A 17,653-nucleotide genomic window follows, 5' to 3' on the forward strand; every position below is an offset into this window, starting at 1 on the left:
TGCTCAGATTATCACCTAGATCATTTATGTAAATCAGGAACAGCAGAGGGCCTATGACACTACCTTGCGGAATGCCATATATCACTTCTGTTCTACTCTATGATTTTCCGTCTATCACTATGAACTGCAATCTCTCTGAGAGGAAATCATGAATCCAGTCACACAATTGAGATGATACTGCATATGCACGCAATTTGATTAATAGTCACTTGTGAGGAACAGTATCAAAAGCCTTCTGGAAATCTAGGAATATGGAATCGATCTGAGATCCCTTGCCGACAGCACTCATTACTTCATGGGAATTGTTCACCACTGATTAGAGCCGTAGTATAGTGAGTAGAATATGGTTTTTTGGCTTAGCAAATATAATGTCATCACTGAATCAGTGAAAATCATCAAATGATAAATTGTATCTTGTCAACATTCTTAACCAAGAGACATATGCAAACTGCTATCAAGGAACAAGATTCAAACTAAATGGACCAAACTGTTAAGTGGTGCTAGATACATGGTACATGACCCATTTCTTTGCTCACAAGTATGTTTTTCATCATTACAATATATAAAACAATTCCCATCATGAAAATTTACTTTTCAATGTTCATCACAGGTTTTTTTAAATTTTTTTTTATTTTTTTTTATGTAACAGCTTTGAAAGCTTGAAATGATACAATGGAAGAAGATACTTGGTGGTGCTAGGGTACAATGAGGCAAATTGTCTGTTAACAAGCATAATTTTTAACTAAATACAATGTATAAAATTGTGCTAACCTTAATCCTATTCTCCTCCCACCCCCTCCCTCGACCCACCCACCTCTATAATTTCTTTAATTTTGATTACAATGTATAATATAATGATTACAATGTATAATTATATGCATACAATTCCAGCATAAGTTTTATTGTATGGTTATATGTCTTTTGTTAGAGTTTCTTAGATTCATACAAGAAATTGCAATATGAAATATGTTTGAATTTTCTTTCTGTGTGGTATTTATGCATTTGCTCCCATTTCACTGGGTTTTGCTCTTACTGACAGAGATGGCAAAACGTGGACACCACCATTTCTTCCAAAAGTAATTGCTTCATTCGTCTACCGATATTTCAATATTTTGCAAAACTTTTTAATAAGGATATTTATGAAATTTTACTGATGCAATCATTTCACATGTCATAATTAGTTAATAATTATGCTTGTTAATGGACAATTTGCCTCACTGTACCCTAATGCTGCACAGCAGCTTCTTCCATTGTATCACTTCCAAGCTTTCAAAGCTGTAACACGTTGTTTCGTTAAACAAATAGATGAGGTAAACCTTAATAAAGTGAATTTTTATGAATTATTTACTGATGAGAATTGTTTTATATCATTTAAGTATGAAAAATATAGTTGCGAACAAACAAATCCATTGTTACCACAGATCTAGCACTGCCCAGCAGTTTACTCCAATTGGTTGTAATCTTGCTCCTTGATAGCACTTTCCACTTGTCCCTTGGTAAAGAATTTTGGTGCTATGTATTATACTCTTTTCACAATTTTCTATGTTTCATATGATGCAATAACATTTAGTAATCCAAAAACCATATTCAACTCACTGTGCAATGTCTCTAATCAACAGTGAAAAAGTAATACAGAGTGTATCAAAAAGGATCATCTGATTTAAAAAATCATGACAATTATGTTATTTGAGATATGTGCATGTACAACATATTGTTGGAAACAGCAAACTCTTGAATTTTACATGGTTCCCACTAGATAGCAGCAGTGTATGTGTAGTTCAGTTCTAGTAAAAAAGGTGCCATAACAACAGAAAACGTTTTTTATTCTACATTTTGCGCAGTGCGGATCAGTAGTAATTGATCAGCATAACTTTCGTAGTAAGTGTGGTGTAGATCCTCCTACAGCACAAGGCATTAGATGATGATATGATCATTCTGAGAAACAGGTTTGTGTAAAGGCAAATTGCCGGGCCGTCCCCAAGTGTCTGACACAGACGCTGAATGCGCCTGCCATAGTTTTATAAGGAGTTGCATAAATCCTTTTGCCGCGCAGCTCGACAGCTCAACATGCCCACCATGTTGCGTCGACGTTTACACATGAAACCACACAAAATTCAGCTACTGCAAGCTCTTCATGTGAGTGACAAACAATGTGTGGAGTTCTGTAATTTCGTTCTTGTCAGTATGGAGGATGACAGTTTTCTTCCACACTTAGTGTTTGCTGACAAGGCAACACTCCATTTAAATGGAAAGGAGAATCATCATAAAGTGAGAATGTGGGGTATGGGACAACCACACGAAGCTGTACAACATGAGAGTCCAAAATTTAATGTGTTTTGTGATGTTTCATGGGAAAAGGTGCATGGTCCATTTTTCCTTGCTGAGAACACTGGTGCAGGACGCACATATAATGATACGCTTGAGAACTTTCTTTTCCCGCAGTTGGAGACTGATTCGAGTGACTTCAGTTACCAACAGGATGAGGCACTGCCACATTGGCATCTGGAAGTGCGGGAATTTTTAAATCACAGGATTACTGAATGATGGATTAGTCGCAGTGGACCAAATGATTCAGCCTTACGTTAGTGGCCAATTTATAAAAGACTCTGCTCATGTGCCTCCTTTACCAACAACAATGAATGAACTGAGGCATCACACAACAGCAGCTGTGGAAGCTGTAACTCAAGACATGCCCACCGCAATGGGGGAAACAATCTGAATACCAAATTGACATACCCCGTGCATCTCAAGGGGGCTACTGAACACCTATGAAAACGTATGAAAAAAGGTTTTTGACTTTCCTATTCATCAAAATACAATATTCATTGCATGTGTTTATTAGTGTCAGAAACATAGATGTGTCAAATAGGATGATTCATTCTGATATCCCTGTATATTTTGTATCTTTTGATATCAGTTTTGTATTGTATTTTATAGTCTTTGAAAATTATGGAATACTGAAATGCTTAAGACAGTTTCAGAAATAATAAATAAATGTAGCAGGACACCTAAAAGTTATAATATGTTATGTATATTTGCAATTCTTACAACTTGTCAGCTAGTTGTAAAATTAATTTCTGAACCTGGAAAAACTTTAGTTCTATGCAGAACATTGGATTAAGATGGAAAAAGAACAGCAGAAAGAAAGAAATTTGTTTGAGGACATTGCTGCAGTTTATATGCAACCAGAAGCGCAACTGAAAACGGAGGGGTATCTGTTGAGAGGCCAGACAAGCATGTGGTTCATAAAGAGGGCAGCAGCCTTTTCAGTAATTGCTGGGGCAACGGTCTGGCTGATTAACTGAACTGGTCTTGTAACATCAACCAAAGCAGCATTCTTGTGCACAAAGCCAACACCCACTACAGCAATACAAGTTTAAATGCCAACTAGCTTTGCAGATGATGAAGAGACTGAAAAAAATGTATAATGAGATAAAATATATTATTCAGATAGATTAGGAAGACAAAAATTTAATTGTAATGTGGGATTGGAATTTGATAGTAGGAAAAGGAACAGAAGCAAAAATTGTATGTGAATATGGACTGGGGGGAAAGGAATGACAGAGGAAACTGCATGATACAAATTTGCACAAAGCATAATTTTATCATCGCTAACATTTGGTTTAAGAATCACGGAAGAGGGTTGCATATGTGGAAGAGACTTTGAGAGACTGGAAGTTTCCAGATTGATTACATAATGGTTAGACAGAGATTTTGGGACTAGATTTTAAATTGTAAGACGTTTCCTAGGGCAGATGTGGACTATGACCACAATTTATTGGTAATGAACTCTAGACTGAAGTTGAAGAAATTGAAAAATGGTAGGAAATTATAGAGATGGGACTTGGATAAGTTGAAAGAACCAGAGGTTGCTGAGTGTTTCACAGGGAGCGTTAGGTAATGGTTGGCTAGAACGAGTGAAAAGAATACTGTTGTTTGGGGATGAGATAGTGAAGGCAGAGGAAGATCAAATAGGTAAAAAGACAAGACCTAATAAAAATCATTTGATAATGTGGGAAGTACTGGATTTGAGTGATAAACGAAGAAAGTATAAAAATGCAGCAAATGAATTAGGTGAAAGGAAATACAAATTCTAAAAAATGGGACTGACAGGAAGAGCAAAGTGGCTAAGCATGCATAGGTAGTGAACAAATGTAATGATTTAGAATCATATTTCATTAGAGTAGAAACATACAGCCTACGAGCTTTTGGAGAAAAGAGAAGTAGACACATGAATATCAAGAGCTCAGATGGAAAACCAGTACTAATCAAAGAAGAGAAAACTGAAATGTGGAAGGAGTATATGGAGGCCCTATACAAGGGAGATGAACTTGAAGGCGATACTATAGTACTGGAAGAGAACGTAGATGAGATGGGAGATATGACAGTGAATAATTTGATAGAGCACTAATGATATTCTGTCAGATCTACTGATAGCTGTGGGAGAGCCAACCATAAGAAAACTCTTTCATCTGGTGTGCAAATTGTATAGTGTGCCAAAGCATGATGGTGCATTTCCTTTTTAAAAAACCTAATGCTGAAAATTCATTTTTGTTCTCTTTTTGACGCAAAATATCAGTATCTCCTGCTACAATAATGACACTTTTGTATTTTGACATACCCCTTTTGTAGAATTTTCAGACTTCTCCTTGAAATAAAACATATTCTGGTTATGTTCACAACAATTACATTCCCTCCTTCTGTCATTCCTGACATATCACCAAGTAACAGGGTTTGCAATGGAACATTTGTTCTGCAGTTGGATCGATACATTTGCAAAACCCACCACACCCATAAATGTAGTGCAAAAACCTGTAAGTCAGTATTTCACTAACATTTTAATGTATAAAATACTCACAGTTTTCAGTCATTAATATCAAGTAGTTAATTATTTTTTACTTGCTTTTAAAAAAAGAAATGAAGTCTTTAACTTAAGTAGTCTGGACAGAATGAGTTTATCACGATTACGTCAGTTTCGCTTATCATGCAGTTAGTGGCTTTTGCATCTGGGCTACTCAGCTGTACTTTGTACTTTGGTAATCATTGTTGCCATAATCACGTCACGGTCACTGATACCAGATTCGATGTGGACATCCTCAGAGAGGTCAGGTCTATGTATTCCCATTAGATACACTATATTTCCATTACGAGTGATGTTCCTAACTATCTGTTCTAGGTGTTTTTCAGAGAAGGCATTTAGTAATATTTGCAGGATTTCTTATCACGTCCTCCACTAACAAAATTGTAATTTTCCAAATTAATTGTTGGATGATTAATGACTCCAACAAAGATTACAGCATGATTTGGGAGCTTACATACAAGTTAACTGTGGTTTTCTCTAAATTTTTCAGTTACATTGGAAGATGAGTCTGGAGGGTGACAGAAGGATCCAATAAACATTGTATGCTCCAAGGCACTCCCTTGTTCCCAGTGTCATCAAAGTTCCACTGTTGTCACAGGAAAACCTCTTGAACATGAGGTCACAATAGGCCAACGATGTTTACGGCATTCGATGCCCCCACGTACTGTCTACCATGTAACTGCAATATTGGCTCCTAATGGCAAAAGGGGGCAGGACCGAAGGTATCCAGTGGTGAACACAGCACGAGGCTATCGAGCCCAGTTGAACTGCTTAGTTGATGCGTAACTCACAACAGTGCTACATTGCTAGTGGTATTGATACAAAGCAAAGTTATGGAAACAATAAACAAAGCTACCATAGCGTTACATCTGCAACAACTGGGGCCAAAGTTGACATTCCATAATAAAGGAACACAAGGAATTTCGCAGAGTGAGACAGAAGTGGCAGATGAGTCAGTATGATGTGTGGTGTCATATATGGTCGACTATGTGGACAATGCACATGAAGAGTACAAAGGTGATTATGATGCGTGCTTAGCAAGTGAAAGTGATACTGGAACAGATGTCAAGCCACGTATTCATCATACTTGTCAGACAGGGAGCTATAAATCCCATCTTGTGGCGATGACGGATTAGAGGGCATAGCAAAATGTGACAGTTTCATCTGAAACAGCACCTCTCAAACTTCGACTGGGCTAGAACCGACCGTGTTCAACTACTCGTACTGAAAATACTCCCATCCATCTCCCCTAAATTTTAAGTTGACTGGAACCAGGAATAGTCTACTTTTCTTTGATTTGGCTGAACATTACACTTGCACACGCAATTGATTACCCAAAAACTGCTACAATTCGATGATCACCCACTAGTCCAATCCAAACAGGTTAGCACTGATTAAATATTCTCCTAAACAAACTAAATAACTCGTGATATTTTTCTACCTAATAATGCAATGGAGAATAATGCATAGCGCGCAAAATTCATCAGCAGAGCGCAATATTTCGCGTCAGACCACATGCGAGACGTCAAACGCACATGCAGATCAACACCTACGAAATATATAAACAAAGAAGCTTTGGCAATTAAAAGCAAATGAAGGAACTTTCACCTCGTTAGTATTCATAGCAATTGTTTGCAATAACACGGACTATATCGTAAGTCCATCAATTCGCAATATTATTTTGATTATGGAAAGAAATAAGATAACCGACGAAATCACGTTTTAACTATTATTTTGAAAGCTTTTACTGAAAAGAAATCAAAATAGCAAGGCAATATGACAGTTTACAATTACGTAAAATTAATCACCATGAGAAGTTTCTCTTGCTGATGCATATTGAGCTTTTACATCACTGATTAGCTTCGTGGTGTCTCTTAGTCAATGTTCCTTTAAAACAGTTTCCATTTAGCTGATGCTGTCGACAAGTTTTCGACGTTCACCTCGTTAGTCCATGATGCTTGAGCGTGTAATCCAATGGGCGCCTGCTACAGATCTACCAGGAAGGCACGATGAAACTTCTGGGCGGATTAAAACTGTGTGCTGGGCCGAGACTCGAACTCCGGATCTTTGCCTTTCGCGGGCAAATGCTCTACCATCTGAGCTACTCAAGCTCGACTCACGTCCCGTCCTCACAGCTTCAGTTCTGCCAGTACCTCGTCCCGAGTTCGAGCCTCGGTCCGGCACACAGTTTTAATCTGCCAGGAAGTTTCATATCAGTGCACACTCCGCTGCATAGTAAAAATCTCATTCTAGGAGCGCTCGATGTTTGCAGAATTAATTCCAATCTGCATACAGCGACAAGAATTAAAGACGCTTCTTTCCATTAACGCGTGACGTAGTCTGACGTAATAATGTGGATTACATACTTCAACTACTGTTTCCAGATTTATGGTTTATGATCACGACTAGACACTTTTCAACGTACATCAAGTCGATTGTTCTGTAAACCATTAGTCCGTGGTTAGCTAGAGCAATAAGTACTGTGTGCAGTTGTCAACGCAATTACTTCGACTACGCGGCAATCAGCACATCATACATTCACAGTTAAAGTTTTTCGTATCGATATACAACACGATAATGTTGTAGCATATTTTATGTTTCATTTCACAGTCTGTCGCATGCACTAAACAGTTTGTGCTGTCTGCAGTCGAAACAGTATCTTTACTGCGTGCATTACAGTAATGTGATTATTTAAGAGTGGATACCTAGCTGAACGTGCCGCACGGTTTATAACTCCCAAGGAGTTCACCTTCAATCTTGATGGTGTGAAGCTTTGTTATCACTGTGGCGTGCCATTTTTCATTCGGTGTTCATGGTGCATGTTAATGGTTTGTTTTGAACATTTCTTTAATGTTGAGGACGTCCATTTTGTGACATGCAATACACACGACTCATAGATGGTTGATATCTGCACCACCTGGACAGTGATTTTCTGCCGCCCTCCTGATACACATGGTGAGTCACTACAGCTAATATTTTTCCTGTCCTAATCGTTAACATAGTAGTTTCAAATGAGCCTTACTAATGACTGAACTTGCAACCTCACACTCTAGGCGTTCCTTGTCAGCAGCTGGTGAGAAGTGGAGTGGCCATTCCAAAACCCAAACTGTTCATCTGGTATGACACTCTCACGTGACGTGTAGCATCAGTCGCCTGGCGTACAGCCTCTGAAAACCTTCGAGAAGGACGGGAGTAGGCTCCTAATATTCAGCGGCCAGAGTGGAACTGGGAGTTCTACCTACCTCTGTAATCAGTTGAAAGACGTCTTCTTCTGCCCTGGAAGTAAGGGAGGTGAGCAGCTGCTCTTTAACCTGATGGATGTGGTTCTTGTACTATGCACCGGCAATTCGTGCTGGGGCCATGTTTATAACTGATGAGCGTGATCTTACTGTATGTAGCAGTAACTGACGATCTACATCGCCTGAGATAACCAGATGATGCCCTACCCAGGTGAAAAGTGACATTTCTGAGCCATTAAAGAGCATTCTGCAACCTAGGACTTCCTTCTAATATTTATTGTTTGGTTACTCTAGTAGGAAAATTTACAAGTGAAGATATTTCATAACAGTACAGGATATTAAAGTAGGAATCTGACTTCATTGTACTGATATTTATTTCCCCACAAATGATTATATTTGTTTTTGGACAAGATACCGGAGCTAGTGTCTGGTTTAGTTTTGAGAAAAAGAATCTGTATCACCACTGTGGGATCGATACACTCAGATTACGATTAATTTTTTTGACATGCTATGTTCTCATACTTCAACAGGTGATAGCTCGAAAATTTATCAACACATAATGTAATAATGTCATTTCTGACTTTAAATGAAATAACTCTTTTAATATAAATACACGAACTCCAACTTCCATGAAGCCTCTACTGCCAAAACAAGTTCATATGTGGTTAAAGATAAACAGAAAACTGGATTCTCTGTGCCCCAATTATCAGTAGGACATACAGTTGAGCTGTCTAGTGTTTGTGAATTTACTTCTAGCACCTAAACTTTGTTCTTTTGGATTTTATATTTTCGTGAAAGACAGTTAAAAATTTAGTTATACTTTTCGTGGTGGCCTCCTTCTTGTGCTTGAGATTAAAAAATCCTTTAGATGACATAGAGGCACTGTTTTCTACCTGCTTTGTACTTAAAGTAGCCAACACACCCTGTCCTAACATTAGCCTGGCCAATCTATGGTCTAATCATAAAATAGTTGGAGATAACTGGTTTCTCTCCAGTGGAAGATGTGACAGAACTGAAAAAGAAATAGTGACATGAGTTGGTTCTCATTGGAAGAACAAAGGGAAAATTCCATCGGCTTCTCTCTCTAAGAGAAGTGATCCAGAAGGCTATGGCTACACAATTGACATCATTGCGTTGTCGTACATTCTTAAGAAGTGCAGGGCAGTGACAAGGTTATCAAACATGCATTTTTGTTCGACAGTAGGTCCGGATACAAAAAGCCAGCAATAGTTGTGGTTTATAATCTGACAAATGGAAGAGTGGATTGGGCAGATACGAAATGCGCAAACTACAGTACAAGTCGCCGCATTCGTAGGTATTCGTATTCATTGACTACGTTTCATGCCACGTTAGACATGGCTATATTGAATTCATTTATACTCCTTCAAAGCAACGAAGATCACATGAATACGGTATTGAAAGAAAAACCTTCATGAAAGATTTGGCAATGAGACTTGTACTTCCGCATCTTCAGCAAGCGGCGTTCGTCACACCAGAATACCATTATCACTAAGAACCCTAATTCGCGATAGCTTGGGAGAGGAGTGTCCATCCGAACCTCAAAATCACAGAAGTGAGGAGCAGCCACCTGTTCAAGAGCCTAAAAGTAGACAGGAAAACGTCACAATATTGTAATAAATATAAAAGACTTGATTGTAGTGTCTCCAAACAATTTGCAAAGGTTATGTAGAATGAGGAAAAAGCTTTTTTTCCCTTGTTGTTACCGTTTTATATGTAAATTACAATATTTTGCAGAAACTGGTGAATGTTATTATTAATGTCATTATTATTATTATTATGCAGTCTACTTTCGAATATGAAAGGAAACATGTGCAAAGGTTCCGTATATGTGTTACCCATTTCATCATTTCCCAAGCTGTCGTTCGTGAACCACCAGTGGGTTTGCAAAATATTTCAAGTGGTTCACCAAAACTCTTTTCCATAAAAATGGCAGGGTTCATGGTTACGCCTATTAATGTTTTCTTAGTTCCTGCTGGATTATCATAATAATATTAAATTAACTCTATAATGTCCCTTGTTACATATGTGTAACATTGAAAATTTATCACATTATTACCATAAAAAATTAATATTTACTGCAAATGCCTGATCTACAGTAATATAACAACGTTAGAAATGCATTTGATTTCGATACAATGGAAATTTAGTCTGCCAACATTTTTGTGTTCTAACACTGCTAACTGTACGGCCCACTAAGAAATGGTTACATGGTGGTCAGGTCTTTGATTTTCAACACTAGCCTACTTTTCCTTTACTTGTGCCAAATGCAGTAATTTGCCTGTTGTATATTAGAATCGTCTCCGTTCACAATAAAATCGCAAGTTAGTGTTGAAGCTATCGAGTGGAAAAATGATTTAATTATGTCTGTATCTGCTGCAAACAATGACAAACCTCGTTCTGTATCTGAACACTTAGTGCAGCCACATAGTACAGCTTCGAAAATCTTCCACAGAAGAGTCAATATGGTATCATTGTCCGGTGATATGATCAACCGCCGAATTAACGACAGTTCGTGCCAGTCCTTCGTTTGCGACACAACTTGACGAATCGACTAATGATGTCGATTTAGCCGTCTTGTTACTTTTCGTCCGTTATATTACTGGGGAATCTGTAGAAGGGGAACTACTGTTCTATAGGCCCTTAAATAAAAAGGGAGAATTGCAGGAGCAGCTATATTTAAGTTAACCGACGAATACTTCGCGAAAATTCAATAGCCTGGACTCGCTGTGTAGGCATTTGTTCTGATAGTGAAATTGGTAGCACCTATCGCTTCTTACACACATTGTTGCATTCATAGGCAGGCCCTTGTTTCTAAATGCGTGCCCGATGGATCGAAATCTGTGACGTTGCCGTGAAAATAATTAATTTTATTAAGGCTCACCCTACAAACTCCACATCTTTGTAGTGCTTTGTGAGTGTTTATTGTCTCACACCGAAGTTAGGTGGCTATCTCGAGATTGAACTATTTCCAGACCGTATGATCTTAAAGACTAAGTTTACGTTTTTCTCGCCAGCCATACCTTTCACAAAGCAAAATGCATGGAAGATGAAATCTAGCTCCAGACTTAAGCTTATTTGGCAGAAATTTTCTCAAAAATTAACAGTTTAAACTTAACTCTTCAGGAGTCAACTATAAAAGTTTATATTCTGCAAGACTGTATCGAATCATTCATTACAAAAAACTTAATTTTTGGGAAACGTGTTTCATTTCAAAGCAAGTGCTTTGATACCCATCACGACTTCCTGATGGAAAATCATCTTTCTTTGGGTGAAAATGTCAAGAAACTGGTCAAAAAACTTTTGAAGGAAAACTTGGAAAAACCTTCAGAGAATATTTCTCTGCTATGTCCAATAACAACTCGATTCGCAATCCTTTCGAAGAGTTCACAGTTTTAGAATTTGCATGAAGCATAAATAAAAAGAACAGCTCCCTGAAATATCCACTGAACTTCATTCACAGCGAAGTTATAAACCTTTGCCATTAATTAGTTTTTGGTTAAGTTTATCCCAGTGTTAGAGAATACAGCCATATCGGCGTTTTACACTTTTCATCTACATTTTTGTGCGAAAAGTCGTTGTCTTCATATGCCTATTTAAAAAATAAATACAGACACAGACTTGTGCTGAGAATGATTTGAGACTTCATTTGACGTCCGTGGTTACTGACTTCAAAGCTCTGTGCCATGGAAAGCAGACGCAACCTCCTCATTGAATTCCAAGGAAAAGGTGAGTTAAACACTATGAAAACCTGTATCTATTATTGCAACTATGGATAGACGTTGTGTAACTTTTAAGTCTTAAGTAGAGTAACCTCAGGTTTTAACCGTTACGGGTTAAGTTAATTTAAGGTTATTAAACCTTTTGCTTTGAATTAAATTTTACGCACGTCTGTTTTATGTATATCAAAAGTCGGTGTTTGGGTTTTCGAGACGATTTAAGTGAGTTTGAACGTGGTGTTACAGTTGACGCACGAGCGATGGAACACAACATCTCCGAGGTAGCGATGAAATGGGTATTTTCCCGTGCGACCACTTCACGAATGTACTGTGAATATCAGGAATCCGGTAAAACATCAAATCTCCGACATCGCTGCGGCAGGGAAAAGATCCTGCAAGAACGGGACCAATGATGACTGATGAGAATAGTTCAACGTGACAGAAGTGCAACCTCTCCGCAGACTGGTGCAGATTTCAATGCTGGGCCATCAAAAAGTGTCAGCATGCAAACCATTGAACGAAACATCATCGATATGGGCTTTCCGAGCCGAAGACCCACTCGTGTACCCTTGATGACTGCACAACACTTAAGTTTTACGTCTCGCCTGGGCCCGTCAAAACCGACATTGGACCTTTGATGACTGGAAACATGTTGCCTGGTCGAACGAGTCTCGTTTGAAGTTGTATCGAGCGGATGGATGTATAGGAGTATGGAGATAACCTCATGAATCCATGGACCCTGCATGTCACCAGCGGACTGTTCAAGTTGGTAGAGGCTCTGTAATGCCGTGGGACATGTGCAGCTGGAGTGATATGGAATTCCTGATACGACTCTCGACAGGTGACAAATATGTAACCATCCTCTCTGATCACATGCATGCCTGCATGTCCATGGTACATTCCGACGGACAAGGGCAATTCCTGCAAGGCAATGCGATACCCCCCACGTTCCGAATTGCAACAGAATGGGTCCAGGAACACTCCTCTGAGTTTAAACACTTCCGCTGGCTACATTTTTGAGCATATTTTGGTTGTCTTGCAACATGCTGTTCAGAAGAGATCTCCACCATCTCGTACTCTTACGGATTTATGGACAGCCCTGCAGGATTCATGGTGTCAATTCCCTCCAGCACTACTTCAGCCATTAGTCAAGTCCATGCCACGTCGTGTTGCGGCACTCCTGTGTGCTCGCGGGGCCCTACTCGATATTAGGCAGATGTACCAATTTCTTTGGCTCTTCAGTGTATAGTGGGTATTCACTTCATTCAAAATTCCCGAAATGAACGCGTCAATAGCGGTAACCAAGAAAGTATGAATATGGTGTGCCAGGGGGTCACCATCAGTTAATGAACTAACTGGACACCTAGCACATACCGGAATTGTAAGTTTCCAAAACATTCAGTCGCATGTCTACCATCGTTGTTTTACTGTCATCATGCTGCTATTTTCTGAATGTTGTTGATAGCTTCTGCCCTCCTCTCACCCTCCGGACGACTGCAACTTCTCTTGACACAGCAATTAGGACTTCCAGTGGATGCCATCTCGCGCACGGCCCACTACTTTGTTTTGTGCATTCGTCTGTTGTGAGAAACAAATTGCAGAGGTCAGATGACTTTTAGGTGTCGACATTCTCTATTCATTTAGTCATAGGGAATCCTATGGTATAAATAATTTATAGAATGTCGACCATTGTTCTGAAGCATTTCAATGCTACCACATAGACACAAGACATGCTAAGATTGTTGAAGCACAGGGGGTGGACAATAATGTGGAAACACCAAAAACAAAACATATTAGCATGCCTTATACGGTTGCATTCAGAACAGTTTCCAACCAACTCGGAATGGATAAATATAGGTTCTATATGATTTTAAAATAATCTTATACCATTCTTCCTGCAAAATAGTGACAAGTTCAAGTAATGGCGACGGAGGTGGATGGTGACCAAGCATCCTTCTCTCCAAGGAAGATCACAACAGCTCAGTAATACTGAGGTTAGTGACTGTGGTGGCCAGAGGACAATTCATACTAGTGCTCGCAAAACAAGTCCGGCACGATGTGAGCTGTATGAACAGGGGTCTGGTCTTCTTCAAATACTACAGCGTCACCATTAGGGAACAAACATTGTACCATGAGACGGACCTAAATCTGTCAGAATGGTCACATCACCCTTGGCAGCAATTCGACCCTGCAGGGTAATCACGGGGCTCTGGAGTATCATTATACAGCTGCCCAAATCAACACCAAAGCTCTTGCTATGTTTCACTCTTGGGATGTAAACTTGGACATAGCTTTCTTCCATTGCCCTACAGTCCAGGTTTTATGGCTTTGGCACCACGTTGTCCTGTTATAGACGCTTGCATCACTGATGAGTGGTTCTACAATCCCAGTTCGACCAGCAATTCCTTGCTTTTGGAGCCACCTTCGAGGTGTTCCAGTGTTGACAGGGCTCGCGAGTGCGACATTCAATTCTGCAGTGACTTTTGCACCTGTCGTTCTCTAATTTTTCGCCATAATCCTCTTCAATAACCATTTGTCACGATCACACAACACTTTCGCCCACGTTGTGGCTTAGCAATATAAACCGACGTGACGCGTCCCGAAATACCAAAGCTTCTTTACCTTTACCCACCATACAAGAACCAACAGTTTTTCCACGTTTGAATTCACGTAGCTCTGACATAAGACACTCACAACCACAAAGAACACTGATTTGACGATGACAGGCATTTGCAACGTACAGAGGACACTGCGTTGGTGCCGTTCATTGTCAAGTACAACAGTGCAGCCTGCACGCTTGGCTGGCATCTGCATTTATATTACAGCATGCATTTCTCGCGGCGTGTCCAGATTTGTGGAATTTGTTGCATTATTAGTTAATATATTTACCGAGATAAAAATCAGGAGACATTAATTGCTGATTGACGCAGTAAAGAGCGGAACGCGATGCAGCTGTAGGTTGCACCTTACCGTTAGTATCGAGAAGGGTTCGTACCAGCTTCGCCCTTAGGATGCTCAGATTGGAGGGGTCCGTAGTGGATGCGGGGCGCAGGCCGGTGGTGTGGCGGGCCGCCACCGACGCGAACTTGCTGCTCAGACTGCCGGACAGGAGGAACACCGCCGTGACCACCTGCGCTTTACAACTACTGCCGCATTGAAAAGTCTAGTTTAACGCCTAGCCAGACAGAAAGCTGCTGCAGGTGTGGCTCCCGCCACAGCAGACTGTGGCGGGCATTCAGCGGCAAGGGACGCCGAACAGGCAAGAGCAACTGGCCTTAGGCCGGTATTACACTATCAAATTTCTTTGTCCAATTTCTTTGTCAAAGAAATTTGATGGTGTAATAGGGAATTTTGTCAAATGTCGTCAAATACTTGATCAAATCTAGGGTCTCGCTGTAGATTTGATCAAAGAAGTCGCTTGTCTTCTGTTCACTACAATGTGACATGTTACCACGTGGAACAATACCATCGCTGCAGCGTTCTCTCATCTGTAGTGTTTTTATAAACATTGCTGGTAAGTACAATTGGTGTGTACCGACAACTACAAAATTAATAGAGATGTATGAAGCTGATGAGGCGCTTTACAACGTGAGGCACCCTGAATACAAAAATAGATTAAGAAGATTGGAGACGTAACCTAACCTAACCCTCTCCTGTAGCAAGGCACCGGAGTGTTACAGTGAGCCTGTCTTCTGCAGATGTAGCAGTTCTTAAGTGAGTATTGTGCTTTGTGATATGAGGATACACTTCACTGAGCACATACAGAAATGTATGCTCATCCATTCTTCAGTAATTGATGTACGACTTGACGTCCTCACTATAAGCTCATGTAACAAGTTTTGTTGAATGCTTTTATCGTGTCATCGTAAAACCCACGGCTTCACCTGTTTCCTTTTTTCCCCCCGCTTCTCTTCCGCATTTGCACACACTACAATTGTGGTACATGCAACTGCTGTTGACAACAGCTATTTGTTGTCAGCCATCTTGAACTTTGACGAAAAATATGATGACAGTGTAATACCCCTTTTTAGCGCCACGTCAACGATCTTTGTCAAATATATTTGATGACATCTTTGATCAAATCTTTGACAAAGAAATTTGATAGTGTAATACTGGCCTTATCGGCTGCTGTTGCTGTGTCAGCTGTCACACCGCGGAAGCAGCCGAAACTTCATTAGCAGTTTGCGCTTGTAACACGGTAAAACAGATCATCTTCCCGCCGATGCCGCCAAACAGCAACCAAATGCGCCAGCAAGTGCTCACTGCCTCTCCGACCTGCGGTGAGTCTGTATTCTGAGGCAATTCTGGGCCGGCCAGTGCGGCAGGCCAGTTTCCGCTGCGACAAAGTCGCACTCTGTGTGACCGGCACTACGAGGTGCATTCAAGTTCTAAGGCCTCCGATTTTTTTTCTAATTAACTACTCACCCGAAATCGATGAAACTAGCGTTACTTCTCGACGTAATCGCCCTGCAAACGTACACATTTTTCACAACGCTGACGCCATGGTTCCATGGCAGCGGCGAAGGCTTCTTTAGGAGTCTCTTTTGACCACTGGAAAATCGCTAAGGCAATAGCAGCACGGCCGGTGAATGTGCGGCCACGGAGAGTGTCTTTCATTGTTGGAAAAAGCCAAAAGTCACTAGGAGCCAGATCAGGTGAGTAGGGAGCATGAGGAATCACTTCAAAGTTGTTATCACGAAGAAACTGTTGCGTAACGTTAGCTCGATGTGCGGGTGCATTGTCTTGGTGAAACAGCACACGCGCAGCCCATCCCGGACGTTTTTGTTGCAGTGCAGGAAGGAATTTGTTCTTCAAAACATTTTCGTAGGATGCACCTGTTACCGTAGTGCCCTTTGGAACACGATGGGTAATGATTACGCCCTCGCTGCCCAGAACATGGACACCACATTTTTTCAGCACTGGCGGTTACCCGAAATTTTTTTGGTGGCGGTGAATCTGTGTGCTTCCATTGAGCTGACTGGCGCTTTGTTTCTGGATTGAAAAATTGCATCCACGTCTCATCCATTGTCACAACTGATGAAAAGAAAGTCCCATTCATGCTGTTGTTGCGCGTCAACATTGCTTGGCAACATGCCACACGGGCAGCCATGTGGTCGTCCGTCAGCATTCGTGGCACCCACCTGGATGACACTTTTCGCAACTTCAGGTCGTCATGCAGGATTGTGTGCACAGAACCCACAGAAATGCCAACTCTGGAGGCGATCTGTTCAACAGTCATTCGGCGATCCCCCAAAACAATTCTCTCCACCTTCTCGATCATGTCGTCAGACCGGCTTGTGCGAGCCCGAGGTTGTTTCGGTTTGTTGTCACACAATGTTCTGCCTTCATTAAACTGTCGCACCCACGAACGCACTTTCGACACATCCATAACTCCATCACCACATGTCTCCTTCAACTGTCGATGAATTTCAATTGGTTTCACACCACGCAAATTCAGAAAACGAATGATTGCAAGCTGTTCAAGTAAGGAAAACGTCGCCATTTTAAGTATTTAAAACAGTTCTCATTCTCGCCGCTGGCGGTAAAATTCCATCTGCTGTATGGTGCTGCCATCTCTGGGACGTATTGACAATGAACGTGGCCTCATTTTAAAACAATGCGCATGTTTCTATCTCTTTCCAGTCCGGAGAAAAAAAATCGGAGGCCTTAGAACTTGAATGCATTTCGTAATATAGTAACGAACGATCAACAATGCGACATGGTCGTCACTGCCGCAGGCCTCACCGCCAGGCTGCTTTTTGTCTGGCCAGGCCCAGTAAACCCAAACAAACGGTGGCGAACACAAGCGAACCCTA

Source organism: Schistocerca piceifrons, chromosome 3, assembly GCF_021461385.2.
Source record: "Schistocerca piceifrons isolate TAMUIC-IGC-003096 chromosome 3, iqSchPice1.1, whole genome shotgun sequence".
Taxonomy (NCBI): Eukaryota; Metazoa; Arthropoda; class Insecta; order Orthoptera; family Acrididae; genus Schistocerca; species Schistocerca piceifrons.